We start from the raw sequence: 18,670 nt of genomic DNA, 5'->3' as shown, positions 1-18,670 counted from the left end.
TGAAAGCAGCATTATGAGCACTCCATGCTGCCACCACGGAGCCGAGACAAAGCTCATTACATCACGCAAAGTGCTGGAAGCAGATTGCAGAACTGCAGTCTTTGCTTTCAGTTCAGAATGGATTCCACAGCACCTTTGGATCCCAGTTAGATACAGAAGACGGCCCGGATTGGGGAGAATTAAATGAGACCGCGCATAGATATGTTCAGGGAACATGTGGGCAAGGAAAGCCCCAGAAGAGAAAAGCACCCCAACCCCCCACATCGCAGATAGTTCAGGCACCAATGAATCCAGTAACCACCCACCGCACAGTCACATCGGACGGAGATACAGAATTTCTTTATACCACCCCCTTAACCGTGACCCAATTACGGGACACATGCGAGAAAAATCACACTGTTCCTCCCACCTAAGACCCCCACCACTTCTTTGCCAGAGTAAAGCTGCAGGCGACCATGTACGGCCTTGACGAGCGTGAGCACGTGAAGCTCATTTTGAGCTTAGACCCTTCAGTCGTAGCAGCCCTTCCCAACCGACAGAATGTAGGAGGAGTCACCCTTGCAGAGATGCATGTAGCGATCCTAGATGCGATCGGCTACAACAGAGGTGACCCCGTAGAAGGCCTGAATAAGTGCAGGCAGAAAAAGACGGAACACTCCAGTGTTTGCTGGACGCCTGTGGATTCATTTCACAGCAGTTTTCGGTAATCTAGACCGCGCCCATTTGTCCCAAGACGGTATGGCTAAATGGACCTGCACCCTTATCTCCCATGCCACAGAGGCAGGACAAAAAGCCTGTACGAATTATGACCCCTCAGAGGAAGCCCACAATGAGAAATGGGTTTTAAAAAGATTGTCCCGCGCCTGGGAGCAGTCTGTACAAAACAAACCCGCAGTTAGGAAACCCGAGGAACAGCAGGCAGAAGCAGACATCCAAGCGGTGAAAACGCACCAGAACCCCGCATGGGTGAACGAAGGCAGGAACAGCCCCAGACAAAAGCCACAGGAGCGTTACAACTGTGGAGAGTTAGGACACTTTGCACGAGAATGCAATGCCCCACGAAAGCCACAGAGAGCCCAGCAGGCAGGCACTCTGAATAAGAATAGGACAGAGTCCATACATAGCGTGAGCACCCGTTCAGACCCGAGGGACCTGAACGGAACGGACTAACTGTGTTCGGGCTCCCCCAGTTGGGTCTGCGACACCCTTTGGGATAGGTCCGGCCGACCAGTAGTTGCAGCAAAGATACGGGGACAGCCCATCGAATTTCTCTGGGACACAGGAGGGTCCCGCAACACAATCAATTCCTCCACCATATTCCAGAAAGACACGTGGCTCACTACAGCCACCATCACCCTCAGCGGCTTCACAGGCCACTCACAGCAGGGACACATCACAGCCCCTGTACCAATTCAGATTGGCAATGTAACGACAAAGCACCCCATAGTTTTAGTCGATCTACCCCACACAGCAGAACACATTTTGGGAATTGACTTTATGAATTCCCACAACCTTTCCTTTGATCTGGTAAACCAATGTGTTTGGAGAATGGCAAAATCCGCAAGAGTACCCCGCAACGCTCACAATAGGTGAATACGCAAACAAGATTAGCGCAGTCGGCGAATTCTGGTTTGACCCGACCACGATTAGCACAGACAAGCATGTTAGGGCAGTTCTGCAGAAGCACAGGACATTATTCGCGACCCACAAACACGACTGTGGTCGGATGACTGGTTCCGTTCAAATCACAGGACCTGACCCAAAAGCAATACGGATTTCCCCAAGAGGCAGAGGGAGAAATCACAAAACTTATCGACAGCTTATTGGAGCAGGGCGTAGTCAGATCAGTAGCCTCCACTAATAATGCCCCGATTTGACCAGTGAGAAAGCCCGATGGATCATGGCGACTGACCATCGATTACCAGGAACTCAACAAAGTCACCCCAGCAGCAGCCCCCACGGTAGCCACAAGTCCCGAGACCATGCTCAAACAAGAACTCAACTCACAATACTTTACGGTTTCGGACGCCTGTAATGGATTCTGGTCCATTCCATTGGCAAAAGCGTCCCAATATAAATTTGCCTTCACTTTTAAAAATCAGCAGTACACGTGGACATGCCTTCCACAAGGATTCCACAACTCCCCTTCCATTATCCACTGACAGCTGGCAAATGGATGATCGAAGTTTTCTCGCCCCGAATGTCTGGTCCAGTATGTGGATGACCTATTACTGCAGACATACACCAAGGCAGAGCACATCGAGCTTCTGGCCGAACTCCTGGAACTCCTACAGAAAATTGGTTGCAACGGCGGGTTCCCCCCGGCGCCATCCACACCTGGTCGCTGCCGGCGGGAACAACGCGGGAACGCTGGGGGGGCTCAAATGGGGTCTGGCCCACAATCGGTGCCTACCGAATGTCGGGCCGTCCTCTCTGAAGGAGGACCTCCTTTCTTCCGCAGCCCCGCAAGATCAGTCTGGCATCTTCTTGCGAGGCGGACTCGGAGAGGACGGCAACCATGCAGGCGCGGGTAACGCCAGTTATGCGGCGCCGGCCGCGTCATGGCGACAAGGCCTGACGTGTGTAAATGACACGGCCCCGCTCCTAGCCCATTATTGGGCCCTGAATCGGTCAGGATAGGGGCCGTTTCGCAGCGTCGAGAACCTCGACGGCGTGGACACTTCAGCGCGGGAGTGGAGAATCCCGCCCTTAGATCCTGTGGAGCAGGGATTTTTGGCCTGTGAAAGGCACCTGTTCGCAATTTACTGGGCAGTTCAATATTTTTCCTACATAACCGGACTAAACCTCATCACAATCCTCACGGAACACACCCCCACCCAACTCCTACTTGACAGACGACTCAAGGACGGTACAGTTAGTCAGATTAGAACAGCTAGGTGGACCCTTCTTTTGCAGGGATGGGACATCACCGTTAAAAGGACCAAGACCCACACTTTCCTAGCCGATACCCAGGCACACCCCGCGAATGTGAAATCATCTCACCGCAGCATAACACAGGCCCCTTTATTGCACAAACACCCCCCAGAAAGTTAGGTAGTTCACCCCAGGGCCCCCAGCACACAAACACGTGCGCACCTTTAAGGATTTATGTGGATGGTTCTTCCACAGTATTAGAAGGGAAGCACATTACAGAATGCGGCATAGATGTTGAGGACGCGCACTTGAAGAGATTTCCTTAAAGCTACCAGGCCACTTAGGCGTGCAGGCGGCAGAACTAGCAGCCGTGCCGTACATTGTGGATCACCCAGATTCCTTCCCCAGCCCAGCAGACATATACTCGGACAGCCTGTATGTCTGCAATAGCCTTACAGAATTCCTACCCCTGTGGAAAGCAAGAGGATTTGTTTCCGCAGACGGAAAACCCCTCCCTTCAGCCCCATTGCTCTGCCACATTTTAGAAAAAGCACAGAACAGGACATTCGGAATTGTCAAAGTTCGCAGTCACCACTGTTCCTCCCACCCCTGGAAACCCACCACTGGCAAAAGCAGGTTCCAGGCATGGATATTTTTGGACACCACCAGAAAGCGCACCAGTGAATGCAGTTCAGGTCTCGCAGACGAATATCGAGGATTTAGTGCAGGCCCAGAAGCAAGATAGCATTCTCAGGGAGATTTTGAAAGGACAATTTACAGCACCCTATGATAGATTTAAAAATGCACTGACCACACATGACTGTGTGGTGTTAAAAGACACCCTTTATGTGGTTCCTGAACAGGACAGGAATCGACTGATTTGTTTGTTCCATGACAGTCATGGACATCAGGGAATTGATCCCACTACAGCCACCTCAGGCAGCTCGGTTGGTGGCCAAGTTTAAAAGAAGACGTAACGCACTACATTGAGAATTGCCTTATCTGTGGCCAGAACAATCCGGACCAACCTCCAGATCGATTTTATAGGACCATTGCCACCTTGCAGGAATGGTTACAAGTACGTATTAGTCGTCATAGAAACTTTCACGAAATGGGTAGAAGCATTCCCATCCAAAACGAACACGGCAAAGACCACAGCTAAGATCTTAACCCACCACATCTTTACGAGATGGGGACTCCCCCGCAGCATTGAATCCGACCAAGATTCCCATTTTACGGGACGTGTCATGAAGAACGTCCTCACGATATTTGGCATTACACAAAAATTCCACATCGCATACCACCCCCAGGTCAAGTGGTATCGTGGAGCGCATGAATCGGACCCTATAATCAACTCAGAAAAATGGTCCAACAAAACAACACCACTTGGGATTCAGTCCTCCCTTTTGCGCTGATGTTTTTGAGAAATACTGTCTCAACTTCCACAGGTTACACCCCACACACTCTCGACAGGACGCCCCATGAAAGGCACAGAATTTTTCTTAGGATTGGACTTGACCAGCCCCGAAGTGACGGCCCTCACACACGAGAACGCAGTCAAACAGTTAGTGGAGAATGTGAAAACGCCTCAGCTAGCAGCCACAGTAAGATTAGGCACAAGGAAAAAAACAGAGCAAGGCCTGTTTCGACAAGACAGTGCATGCGACTGAGTTTTGAGGTAGGTCATGCTCTCAATTTACAACCCCAGCACATTCCGGTCACCAAAGTATTTGGGTCCGTACTCCATTGCGAACAAAGCCCCTCAGTCTATAAAATTAAGTACCCCAACGGAAAGACTGCGTGGTTCCATGTTAACCAGCTTAAGGCATATGGCCCACAGTCCAACCACGCACACCATGTCATGCTCGACGCAGCAGACCACACCCAACGTATCCCTACCCTCCCCCAACACTCCCACCACATCCATGGACTCGCCCTCGACTCCACCCCCGAACCCTAGACTCCACCCCGGAACGCCCAGACAGCGACAGCAGCAGCAGCGACAGCGACTGTGACTCAGACAATAGCCACAGCACGCCTCCCTACTATTCCCAGGCAACAGGACCCACACCCAGCGAATCTGACCACGATTCGAGTGATCCCTTCCTCGTCACATTCCTCAAAAAAACCCACCAAAGACCACCGCCCTACGATGACGATTCCGTCCCCACAGAACTAGACACCACCTTTTGGCACCACGATAACTCATACAGGCTCGTCCGGAACGACGTGATGGACCCCAAATCGCACCATGCAGCCCTATCAGCCCTTATACATTCGAGAGTATGGTATCCGGGAGAAGATGACGACTTTGAGTCTGACTCCCAAAGCGAGAACCCCTTTGCGACCTGTTCGCCACCGATAACTGAAGTGTCCAGATGATGTTTTAAAAGGAACCGCTTGGGAGAAACGGTGTCCTTTCTGATGGAACCTGCAGCATGTTTAATGTTGTTTGTAGTGGTATTGTTATGTGTTGTACGTAAGATCGGAATTTATTTTTCCACAGCCCCACACCATATTTGTCTGCAGAAACCTATGAGAACTTGCCAGCACGCTTATCGGCAGAAACCGCCGAGAGCTTGCCAGACCCCCGTTCATAACTGCTCTTCTGGTTCGAAGGAAGAACCAATACGGCAACCTCCCCACGATGACTACATTTTTTGCCCGTTCTTGCCGGTCGCTCAGGCACTGGAGAAACGGCATTGGTCTCCGCCCTGCCCGAGGAACCCCCCTCTGGTCAGCTACGCTCGGGTAGTGCACACACGGCATCGGTCACCGTCCTACCCGGGGATTCCATCCAAATCTTACCCATCGCGGCCCATACGCACCTCATTTCGGCACTTTTGGTTCAAAAAGTTGTGTTTTGTTTGGAGGCGACCCTTAGGTTGCCTTCCCTATGCGATTTACATCCTCAAACATTTGGATGGTAAATCGCACAGCCTGAGAGACGGCTCTCACTGTTTCAGTATTTTTATTTTTAAGTGTGTCTTGTCCTGAATATTCGGGTATAAAAAAAAAAAATTTAAAATTAGGGACTCACACATAGTGACAAATGGCACTAAAGGACAGACGAGATATGAACCAAGATTGTAACCGACACTATGCTTGATCCATAGAACCCAAGACGCTCCAGGAAAAGAGATGAAACGGAAAGGAAGAGACAAAAAGGAAAGAAGACAACAATGAAGACGTCATACGTGTATTTCGTCGTTATTGCAATGTGTATTCGGTTGCGCGCGAACACGAACCCCCCGACCCCCAACCGTTAATGATTCACTTCCCCATAGCACCCAGAGCCCAGTAACAGGCAACACCACACCATCATGGTGTGATAAGCTCATTACGCGGTACTCCCTTTCCTACGTAGTCGAATCCCTATTAGCATTGGCGATACTCTGCAGCATTGTGCAGACTATCCGCATGAGGAAATGGCGAAGGAGAGCCTACCGCGCTAGCACCCCGGTATACAGAATGAGATCCCCTATGTTCAGTTATCCCCAGGACCCAGAGCCCCTCGATCTATAATAAAGGACATTTGTTTGCGTTCTTCTGTAAATAAAGAAATGGAAAGATTGTACAACCCTGTGCTTGACTGCCAAGCCAGGAAAATTGTAAATGCTGCTATTTTGTATTGTTTAGGAAGTTACTATGACTGAACGTTTTAGTGAGTGTAGTTTATTGAAGACAGTTAGAGGTACCGTTTTTTTTATTTTGTAATGCATGTCCCTGTTTGACATAGTGCCACTTAGGGAAATTGTTAGTAAAAAATTTTCTTGCATAGTTGTAGAGGCCATGGAAGAGTGCTCACCGGGTCAGGGAATGAAAACAACGCAGTTAGGTGATCCTTCACGCTTTGCGCGAGGGATCACAATGAGGGCATGTAGCCACCTGGGTTGGCCACTTCCCGACTTAAAATGGAGAACCGCAAAGACTGGAAGGGAAATTCAGCCAACACAGGCAAAGACTAGCAAGTGCAGAAATCAGGTGTATTGAAACCTGCAAAAAAAAACAGACAGCACTGAAACCAGCAGCCATCTGCATAGTAATGAGCAGTTTCAAGGCACAATTGCAACAGTTAAGGTGAATAAAGCCAAGCCAGACTCCACGGCGCCAGCAGGAGCCAAAAGGAAGGCCAGCGGATATTTAGGGACTGCCCAGCGATCAGGGAACAACTCCAGTATTGGAGAAATCGATCGGAACGCAGTCCAATCATTTGGAACCAGGTAGGGGGTCCGCCCCAAAGGGCGGGAAGCCCCTGGGGAGGGTCTTGGCAGGGTCACTCAGCAGCGAATCAACCCTTGAGAGTGAACTGCCCAAGCGGCCACATCAACCAAGTAAGTCTCCAGTCAACGCTCGCTACGAGATAGGCGCTCCCAGCTACAAGTCCATCCCAGCTTTTGAATCCTGCAGACTCAGGACCTGAACATAGAACATAGAAAAATACAACACAAAATAGGCCCTTCAGCCCACGATGTTGTGCCGAACCTTTGTGCTAGATTAATCATAGATTATCATTGAATTTACAGTGCAGAAGGAGGCCATTCGGCCCATTGAGTCTGCACCGGCTCTTGGAAAGAGCACCCTACCCAAAGTCAACACCTCCACCCAACACTAAGGGCAATTTTGGATACTAAGGGCAATTTATCATGGCCAATCCACCTAACCTGCACATCTTTGGACTGTGGGAGGAAACCGGAGCACCCGGAGGAAACCCACGCAGACACGGAGAATATGCAGACTCCGCACATCTGAACGAAAGGCCATTTGTTCCCCTGACCTGGTGGGCCAATTCCGAAGCTAAGTATCGGCCTTTGAGTGATAGAAATAGCCTAGAAAGTAGAATTATATGCATAAGTAGTGACTTACTGTGTATAATAAATGTGTTTTGATTTGAATCTTACTAATTGGTGTGTTGAGTTATTGATCATTACTTGAACTTGAACCTCGTGGCGGTACCTGGCGACTCTAGAGCAAAGGTTAAACAGAGCAAATTACGAATTAAGAGCCAATCGAAAGTTAGCAACAATGGTCGTCTTCTTGAGGCAGATAGGGACCTCAGATTGTTGTAAAAGAGAGGCTGAAGATGTCTGTGAATACGCCCGCCAGCTGATCCGCACAAGACCTGAATGCCCGTATGGGCACCCATCCGGGCCAGAGGCTTTCCGTGGGTTGACCTTGGAGAATGTTGCTCAGACATCAGCAATAGCGACCTCAGATACAAGTTCATCGGAGTCTTTCCCGCTAGTGTGGTGGCCCCCGCCTGTGGTCGGCCTGACTTAACTCTTTTGCCCGCTGCTTTGATTCTCTATCTCCTCCTCACTCTCTTCTGCGCTCACTGTCAGTCATCGCCCTCTCCTTTCTATGCTCTGGTTCCCAGGTTCAAAACAGTCCCGCACAAATTGACCTTCAGCATTTTCCGCATCTCAAATGTCTGCCTCATCGTTGTCTAGTTGCCGTTTACCCAGCCCGTTCTTCGCACTCCCTGTTCTGGTCAGAAACCCAAAGTATGGCTGAATACAGCATCCCAAAATTCAGGAAGCGTAGAGGAGAACATGGCCCTGTCTACATCAGGGCTGGCTGAACTCTGTCCGACACTTTGCCAGTGTCCCAAAGTCCTGGTACATCCTGATCTTGTGTCCCTCCTAGTTTCAGGTCTTTTTTACCTGGCCCAGCGCAGGATTCTCTCCCGGTTTTGGCACTGGTGTAATTTGCTGATGATCGCCCTTGGCTGCTCCCCAGCCTCGCCTTTTGGCCTGAGCGACCCATGAACCCCATTGATCATCAGTGGGTTGAGGAAGCGTTCCCTCCCCACCATGTTTTCCAGCATCTGGTCCAGATAGTCTGTTGGGTCTGTACCCTCGGTTCCCTCTGGCAGAGCCATTATCCTGAGATTTTGGCGTCTCCACCGGTTCTCTTGGTCCTCAATCGTTCCCTTCAGGTTCCCCTGGGTCACCACCAATATTGTTATTTCCACCACCAGGGTGACAGTCCGGTTGCTCTAGTCCGTCAAGGCTTTTTCCAGGTCCTGAATTGTGTTTCCTTGGGCCTCCAATCGCTTTTCTACCTTACCGAGGGCCACCTACATGGCGGGCATCACTTCTGTGACCGCCACCATGACCGCTGCCTTGATCTCGATTTCATCTTTCAGCTCCTTTCATTAACTTGTGAGGAACTTCTTCCGTCCATCGGCAGTGGGAGCTCATTTTGTGGCTTGCTGGTCTCCCTCTCACGGGTGTAGCCAGGAACCCCCGCCTCATGGGTCTGCTGATCCATTCGCTCACTTCTCCTGTCCTTTGCCATTGCTTTTGGCCTCTTTGCAGCTTCTGGAGCTACTGCTGTCCTTGTCTGACTGCTTTATCTCTGAATCCTTGTTGTAAATCAACCATGTTGCTTGAACTAAAAGATAGTGCTTCATCCACCACCTGCTCTTGATCTTTACTAACCATCTGATCAAACATAGTTTCTGACAACTGAACCTCTGCCCAACCATCCTCTGCTAAGAAAAGAATGACTAGGATAAGAGTAGGGCCAGTCAAGGACAGTAGTGGGAAGTTGTGCGTGGTGTCCGAGGAGATAGGAGAGGTGCTAAATGAATATTTTTTGTCAGTATTCACACAGGTAAAAGACAATGTTGTCGAGGAGAATACTGAGATTCAGGCTACTAGACTAGAAGGGCTTGAGGTTCATAAGGAGGTGTTAGCAATTCTGGAAAGTGTGAAAATAGATAAGTCCCCTGGGCCGGATGGGATTCATCTAGGATTCTCTGGGAAGCTAGGGAGGAGATTGCTGAGCCTTTGGCTTTGATCTTTAAGTCATCTTTGTCTACAGGAATAGTGCCAGAAGACTGGAGGATAGCAAATGTTGTCCCCTTGTTCAAGGGCAGTAGAGACAACCCCGGTAACTATAGACCAGTGAGCCTTCCTTCTGTTGTGGTCAAAATCTTGGAAAGGTTTATCAGAGATAGGATGTATAATCATCTGGAAATGCATAATTTGATTAGAGATAGTCAACACGGTTTTGTGAAGGGTAGGTCGTGTCTCACAAACCTTATTGAGTTCTTTGAGAAGGTGACCAAACAGGTGGGCGAGGAAAAAGCAGTTGATGTGGTGTATATGGATTTCAGTAAAGCATTTGATAAGGTTCCCCACGGTAGGCTACTGCAGAAAATACGGAGGCATGGGATTCAGGGTGATTTAGCATTTGGGATCAGAAATTGGCTAGCTGGAAGAAGACAAAGGGTGGTGGTTGATGGGAAATGTTCAGACTGGAGTCCAGTTCCTAGTGGTGTACCACAAGGATCTGTTTTGGGGCCACTGATGTTTGTCATTTTTATAAATGACCTGGAGGAGGGCGTAGAAGGATGGGTGAGTAAATTTGCAGATGACACTAAAGTCGGTGGAGTTGTGGACAGTGCGGAAGGATGTTACAAGTTACAGAGGGACATAGATAAGCTGCAGCGCTGGGCTGAGAGGTGGCAAATGGAATTTAATGCAGAAAAGTGTGAGGTGATTCATTTTGGAAGGAATAACAGGAAGACTGAGTACTGGGCTAATAGTAAGATTCTTGGCAGTGTGGATGAGCAGAGAGATCTCGGTACCGGTCCATGTACATAGATCCTTGAAAGTTGCCACCCAGGTTAAGAGGGTTGTTAATAAGGCGTACGGTGTGTTAGCTTTTATTGGTAGATGGATTGAGTTTCGGAGCCATGAGGTCATGTTGGAGCTGTACAAAACTCTGGTGCGGCCGCATTTGGAGTATTGCGTGCAATTCTGGTCACCGTATTATAGGAAGAATGTGGAAGCATTGGAAAGGGTGCAGAGAAGATTTACCAGAATGTTGCCTGGTATGGAGGGAAGATCTTATGAGGGAAGGCTGAGGGACTGGAGGCTGTTTTCGTTAGAGAGAAGAAGGTTAAGAGGTGACTTAATTGAAGCATACAAGATGATCAGAGGATTGGATAGGGTGGACAGTGAGAGCCTTTTTCCTCAGGTGGTGATGTCTAGCACGAGAGGACATAGCTTTAAATTGGGGGAGCTTTAAATTGAGGGGAGATAGATATCGGACAGATGTCAGAGGTAGGTTCTTTACTCAGAGTAGTAAGTGCGTGGAATGCCCTGCCTGCAACAGTAGTGGACTCGCCAACACTAAGGGAATTCAAATGGTTATTGGATAGACATATAGACGATAAGGGAATAGTGTAGATGGGCTTTAGAGTGGTTTCACAGGTCGGCGCAACATTGAGGGCCGAAGGGCCTGTACTGCGCTGTTATGGTCTATGTTCTATGCTTTCCAATGTCTATGCCTATGCTTTTACATTGTGCATTTTATGTATGGAACGATCTGCCTGGACTGTACGGAGAACAATACTTTTCACTGTCCCTCGGTACATATGACAATAAATCTAATTCTAGTGACACTCCTAAATTATTTTCCTCCTGTATTAAACAGTCTACCACACATCTGGAAACATTCCTGGATATACTTCTTGCAACATCTCGTAGGTTGCACTCCTACTGTGATCCAGCTAAATCATTACCTCGGATAGATTGTACCACTGAAAATCTATTACTCAGATTACCACTTCACCTTTCACTGGACTCTTCCATTACATCACGTTACGTAGTGGCTCACTACTGCTCTCACCACTAATTTCACATATTACCACCTTCTCTGGCAATACTCCATATCGCTCACCATTAAAGATGGACTTGCTCCTGTATCCCTTAACATCTGAATCTCTTCACCTAATCCACCTTGTACACATGAATAAACCTTAGCCTCACAAATAAAATCCTTAAATGTTCTGGTACCTGGCTATCCACGAACCTCTGAACAGGCTGTACACTGTTGCATCTCTTCCACTGGGACAAAAATTTTTGCTCTCACTTTCATAAATCCCACTGGCTTATGCTGTTTTACCAGTCTATCTTCCCAATACTTTTCTTAAGCCATCAACACTGTGACTTCACATGTCCAGCTTTATTACAGTGAAAACACAAGTTTTCTTATCTCTCTACCACTGTCATACATTTCCTTTTTACTCACTCTCCTTACCATCATGAACTTTTTGTTAAGGTTAACTTCTTTGAATTGACCACCTGTGAATCTTTCATTTCCCCAGCTCCTAGCCTTCACCGATTGAAATTGTGATGTTGAAAACCAAAGTTTGTTTCATGAACCAATTCAAAATCATCGGCCATTTCTGTGGCCCGTCTAGCATTTTTAACTCTTTGCTCTTCCATAGGAGTTCTCCCGACTGCGGGAAGTGACAATCCCTCCATAATAAATTGTCCCAAGAGCGTCATACGTTTGGTCTATTTTTAAATGCTCTTATCGACCTGTCAAATTATTTTGTTTAATTCTATATATATATATCTGACCTATTTTGTTCATTTGATCCCAAAACTTTATGTTCCATAGGCTTCTGGCACTAGTTCAGATGCACTCATATGGTTTTCTGCATCTCATCATAATCCCTAGATACCTCCTCTGATAGTGATACAATCACCTGCCAACTTTTTGAACCAACACTATACCCGCATGGTCTTTGGCCAATTCAATTGTTAGGCCATTTCTCAAACGAAATGAAAAAGGCTTTCATATCGCTCTCATCAAATCTTGGAAATGCTTGAATATTTTTAAACATACACCTTCTAAGCTTTTGACTAGGAAGTATTTCTTCTTCCTCCAGACAGTCCTTAGCTTCTGCCAAGTTGATGTTCTCCTTGCAGTGTCAGGTCTGAAGATCAAATTCTCTCTCTTTCTTTATCCCTTTCCTCCTTTGCTAACCTTTCCATTTCTACAGTTATCTTCCTCCTTTCTATTTCCTGTCAAAAAAACTTTTCTTTTTCGGTTTCTTATGCCTTTGTCAATCTCTCCTTTTCCTTTGCATCTATTTCCAATTTCTTCATTTCTATTTATCATTGAATTCTAGCTAATTCTAATGATTCAGGCTGTGTCTAGGGCAAATTGAAAATATTGAGCAATAACCTTCTCACCCTTTTTGTTAAGGTTAACTGCAACTTCTCCGCCAAACCCAAACGTTTTGCTTTAGTCACCCTTTGTAAACTATCCCAAGTAATCGCTTCCAACCCCAACCCCCACCACACCCCCTAAGAACATTTTTGCAACTGAAAGTGCCATCTCCAGTCACTCCCGACTTAAACGTCAAAACCTGTAGGAATGAAATCATTCCACCACACTCACTGTCTTAAAGTTCAATAACCCCCAAGCCAAACAAGAAATTAAGAATCTGATCCCTGACCAGCCTCAATTTTATTACAATCCCAGACCAGACTTCAACAGTGGCTAGGACACTGTAACAAAAGCCCAGTATTTTAGTTTATTTCAAGACTATGCAGCAAAATGATTTCTTCCAGGAGTCATTGCAAGAAGAAAATAGGACTTTGGTATTCCTAAAACAAAACCTTTATTATAAATGCAATATTAAACTTGAACTACACACCCGAAAAAGAACATCTTGCTACCCTTTAACATAACTATACAATTTCCTATTAAACAACAAGGAAACATACAGCTCTTAATTCATCTTAAAATTAGCAAGGCATAGAGTAATACTGGAGGTATAGAACAGCTTCTGACTTTTGTTAGACCCCTTCAGACTCTGGCTGAATATCTTCAAATAGCCACCTCGTTTCAGCCTCTTTCTCGTCTTCAGACAAGAATGCTCTGCTTTTAAAATATTCCTCTATCCTACTAGGAATAAAACGGCCGTTATCTGTGATCTTATAAAAAACAGAGTTGCCAGATCAGACTACACTTCCAGATCAGACGACCTTCCTAAAGCTTTTTATCCAAAACCCAGTCTCTTTCCAAAGCTTTATCCAAAATGGCCACACACTATACCCCCCAGGCCCAATATTTTCTTTTTCAAATTTAGAGTACCCAATTATTGTTTTTTCAAATTAAGGGGCAATTTTAGCATGGTCAATTCACCTAATCTGAACATCTTTGGGTTGTGGGGGCGAAACCCACGCAGACACGAGGAGAATGTGCGAACTCCACAGAGACAGTGACCTCCACACAAACAGTGACCCGCGGCCGGGATTCAAACCCGGGTCCTCAGTGCCGTAGGCAGCAGTGGCAACCACTGCGCCACGTGCCGTCCAGTCCTATATTTATAATTCAGTTTTCCTAAAATCTTCCAATCGTCACAGGTGATGAGATGGGTTTTTACAGCAATCGATTAAGTTTCTTTCATGGTCACAATTACGGAGGCTAGATTTTTTATAATTCCAAATTTAAAATTCCACCAGCTTTTGAGATGGGATTTTTTTTCCCTAAATTTAGTGTACCCAATTATTTATTTTTTTCCAATTAAGTGTCAATTTAGCGTGGCCAATCGACCTAACCCGCACATCTTTGGGCTGTGGGGGTGAAACCCACGCAGACAGGGGAGAATGTGCAAACTCCACACGGAGAGTGACCCAGGGTCGGGGTTCTAACCCGCGTCCTCAGCGCCGTAGTCCCAGTGCTAACCACTGCGCCACATGCCACCCTTTGACCCCCAGAACCATGCCAGGGACCCAGGTTAGTTTTCAACCTCAGGTGACTGTGTGGAGTTTGCACTTTTTGCATGCTCCAGGTGCTCCAGTTTCCTCCAGGAAAGGTAGATGTGCAGGTTAGGTGGATTGGCTATGCTAAATTGGCCCTAGGTGGGGTTATGGAGTGTTGTGTTTGGGCCTAGGTAAGGAGCTATTTCAGAGGGCCGGTGTAGACTCAATAGGCCAAATGACCTCCCTCTGCATTGTAGGGATTTTATGAACATTCACCTGGACCTCTGGATTACTAGTCCATTTACATTTACACAATGCTACTGTCTCCCCCTGAAGGTTGGGTCTATACTCTCTGGAGTTTAGGGAACGGAGCAGTGATTCCATTTATGATTCTTTAGGAGATTGACAGGGTCGAGAATCAGGAGGTTGTGTTCCCTGGCTAATGAATAGAGAACATGTGGCAATAGTCTTGATAAGAGATTGATCATTTAGAACTGAGACAAAGAAAAATTCCATCACTTGGTAGGTGATGAATCTTTGGAACACATGCTCCAAGTGTGTGGATGCTCCATTGTTGAGCACCTGCAAAGCAAAGATAGTTACATTTTTGATCTTTTGGGGATTCATATGGGGGGCCAGAGGGAAAGCGGAATGGAGGTAGGACACATGATGTTACTGAATGATGGGGCCATATGGTCTATTTCTGCTCCTAGGATAGATGTTTGAGGGAGTGGACAATGAAGATCATTATTTCTTAGAGCTGGCCATCTAGAGTGAAGATTCATTTTTAGGTGCGGTGTTTCTAATGTTCAAGCGAGCATGACTTAACACCTCATCAGCTGACTTGACTGGAAGACCCCAAAGTAAAAGTTGTCTATTTTGAATGGAGCATCCATCCTGTCTGTTGTGTCCTGCAGTTTCTTATGGTTCAATTGAAGAGTGGCATAACATGGGCATGGAATGGAACCTCACCAGGGAAATGATAATCTTCCCTCTGGTAAAGTACCAGAATCTAAAATATGGAATTCAACATTTGAGTAAGCTGAAGCACATCATGTGCCAAGTTTAACAGGTTAGGAGCAACAGGTGACTTTGGCCAATAGTTCCCAAAGTTCTGCACCAGTGGGGGCTTTCCTCACCTCATATCCATGTATGTTGCAGGTGAATGAAAATATGTTTAGAATGCAGCACTTGTGCAGAAATAGTCTGCTCACTAATGCTCAGTTAGCGTTCCGCCAGGTTCACAATCTCATTACAATCTTGGTCCAAACATGGACAAATGAGCAGAAGTCCAGGGTGTGGCGGGAGTGACTGCTCTTCACATGTGACAACATCTGGCAGTATGGCAGAAAGGAACCTAGGAAAAACGAGTCAATGGGGAAATCTTCTCACTGGTTGGAGTCCTACCTAGCACAAAAAAAGATGGTTGTAGTTGTTGGGTCCCAATCATCTCAGTTCCAGGACATCACTGCAGGGGTTCCTCAGGATAGTGTGCTTGGCCCAACTATCTTCAAGCTCCTTCATCAATAACCTTCTCTCCATGGTGGCACAGTGGTTAGAACTACTACCTCACAGCTGCAGGTTCAATTCCTACCTCGGGTGACTGTTTGTGTGGAGTTTGCACTTTCTCCCTGTGTCTGCGTGGGTTTCCTCTGGGTGCTCCAGTTTGCTCACACAGTCCAAAGAAGGGCAGGTTAGGTGGATTGGCTGTGATAAATTGCCCCTCCCAGTGTCCAAAAAAAAGTTAGGTGGTGTTACTGGGGTAGAGTGGAAGCATTGGCTTAAGTAGGGAGCTCTTTCCAAGGTCCGGTGCAGACTCGATGGGCCGAATGGTCTTCTTCTGCACTATAAATTCTATGATTCTATGATCCATTAGAAGGTCAGAAGTAGGGATTTTTGCTGAATGTTCAGTACCATTCAAACACTTCTGAAGCTGAAGCAGTCCATGTCCATACGCAGCAAGGTCTAGACAACATTCAGGCTTGGGCTGATATGTGAAAAGTGACGTTTGTACCACACAAGGATCAGACAAAGACCATTTCCAACAAGAGAGAATCTAACCATTTCCCATTGACATTAAATAGCATTACTATTGATCAGACACTGAACTGGACCAGCCCAGCCATTCAAAGCTAGGGGAAGTCAGAGATTAGGAATTCTGAACTCAATAACTCACTGCTGACTCCCCAAAATTGTCCACCATCTACAAGTCGGGAGTGTGATGGAATACTCTCCATTTGCCTGGATGAGTGCAGCTCCAACAAGTCAGGACAATGCAGCCTACTTGATTGGCATCCCATCCACTAACCTAAACACTCACTGTCACCCACGTGCTCCACACCAACCTAAACATGGACTCCCTCCCACCTGCAACATAATGACTAGGGGCTTCAGTAACTTCATTGAAGCCTACTTGTGACAATAAGTGATTATTATTATGGCAGCAGTGTGTACTATAAACGAATACACTACAGCAAACCACCAAGGTTCATATTACAAATTTGATACGTTTACTCCCCAAAAGGACTGCAGACCCATAATCACACATTGGGACTCAACCTGGAGAGGTTCTCACTCAACTTGAGCATACTCAGGGCAACATCTAGGTTTCTATTCTCCACTGCAACCCCCCCCCCCCCCCCCCCCTCAGTGTTCCACTATTCCTAACCCTGCTCCCCTCACACACACTACTTTTAAACATTATTCAGATTTTCTCTGACAATAACTTTTTACAGTCTATAACCCGGATTAAATTTCACAACCACTCAAAATTTGCTCCAGTCATCTCTTTTCTGTAGAGATATGGAGTTTTAAGTGGTCCAATAAAAGCCACAATTACATTAAGATTTACAATGTATTCAGTTACTGCTAAGAAGTAACAATATCAGCTGCATTTATTATGAGAGGTCAAGTTCACATATGGAGAACATATTAATTGATTCACAACTTTAAAAGCTTGCGTGAAAATTTTGGGCTCAACAAGGTGAGAACATTAGTAGTGGAGACAGACAGCAGTGGAGACAGACAGCACTGGAAGTAAGCAGTGTCAGGACCAAGCACTTTTGGGTCAGAGAATCTCAAGAGGGTGCCGTCGAACATAAGTCACCTTTGCCACCCAGTATTCCAAAGACAACCATGAGTTCTAAAGTGCTACAAACAGAAGATACTGTAAATTTGTCTCAGTCATGGCTTAATGTGTGGCACTCACTAGAGAGTCAGAAGGTTATGGGTTTACGCCCCACACTAGACACTGAACACATGAGCTAGATTTGATGCCCCCAGAGCAATCCTGAGGGAATGGTGTAATGTTGGGAGGTATAACATTTTGGGAAGACATCTACCTCTTTACTGTGCTATTTGAAGATTGCCCTGGTTTCCCAAACAACATGACCAAAACAAACTGATCATTATCACATTTCTGTTTGTAGGAGCTTGCAGTGTGTAAATTGTTTGCTGGTGTTTCCGACATTTTATAACGATGCACTCCATTGGTTGAAAGCGCTTTGACTGGAGGTTGCCACAGAAATGCAACTTCATTCTTTTACTGATTAATTTTAGTAGAAATAAGACATTGAATAATGAACCAATAAAATGAATAAAGAATTATAGCAATCAGTGTTATAATAATTTGAAAGGGCAGATATCATGAATTAAACATAGTCTGGATTTAGACCTCACAACGGTCGTCTTTCCTCATCTGAAATTTCCTGAGCTTCACCAGATTCACACAGTTTGAAGCAAAGTTTCATCACAACAAATCCCATGTTAATTGAAGCCACAAGGTCAAAAATTCACCAGTGGGCCATATGTGGGGCTGGTTTAGCACAGTGGGCTAAACAACTGGCTTGTCATGCAGAACAAGGCCAGCAGCGCGGGTTCAATTCCCGTACCGGCCTCCCCGAACAGGTGCCGGAATGTGGCGACGAGAGGCTTTTCGTAGTAACTTCATTGAAGCCTACTTGTGACAATAAGCGAGTATTATTATTAAAATCTGCTACCAAATAGCACATTCGACATAACCAACTGCAACGGTTTACAAAGACAATCCACGACCTTCTCATGGGCAACTCCAGGTGCACAACAACACTGATCTCAGCATTATTGGCAATACGAGCATTTATTGTCCATCCCAAAGAATGTTTTGGTGAGCCGCCTTCATAAATTAGTGTTTTGCTAAGAAATTTCAGAGTGGACAACCTCAAGGAAAGGTGGCAGATTTCCTTCCCTAAATGAACCAGATGTGCTTTTATGACAATCGGGTAGTCCTATGGTCACCATTA

At 46.5% G+C, this 18,670-nt stretch overlaps 1 protein-coding gene across 1 annotated transcript in view; it reads right to left on the bottom strand.

The window, feature by feature from the left end:
* The window catches only part of pcgf1 (polycomb group ring finger 1), a 74,710-nt gene that overhangs the window by 45,157 nt on the left and 10,883 nt on the right, over nt 1-18,670 (bottom strand). The gene's annotated exons all lie outside the window — the stretch shown is intronic.

This window comes from Scyliorhinus torazame, chromosome 3 (assembly GCF_047496885.1).
Source record: "Scyliorhinus torazame isolate Kashiwa2021f chromosome 3, sScyTor2.1, whole genome shotgun sequence".
NCBI lineage: Eukaryota > Metazoa > Chordata > Chondrichthyes > Carcharhiniformes > Scyliorhinidae > Scyliorhinus > Scyliorhinus torazame.
The sequence above is the reverse complement of the archived record's forward strand: the minus strand, read 5'-3'. Positions and strand labels throughout refer to the sequence as shown.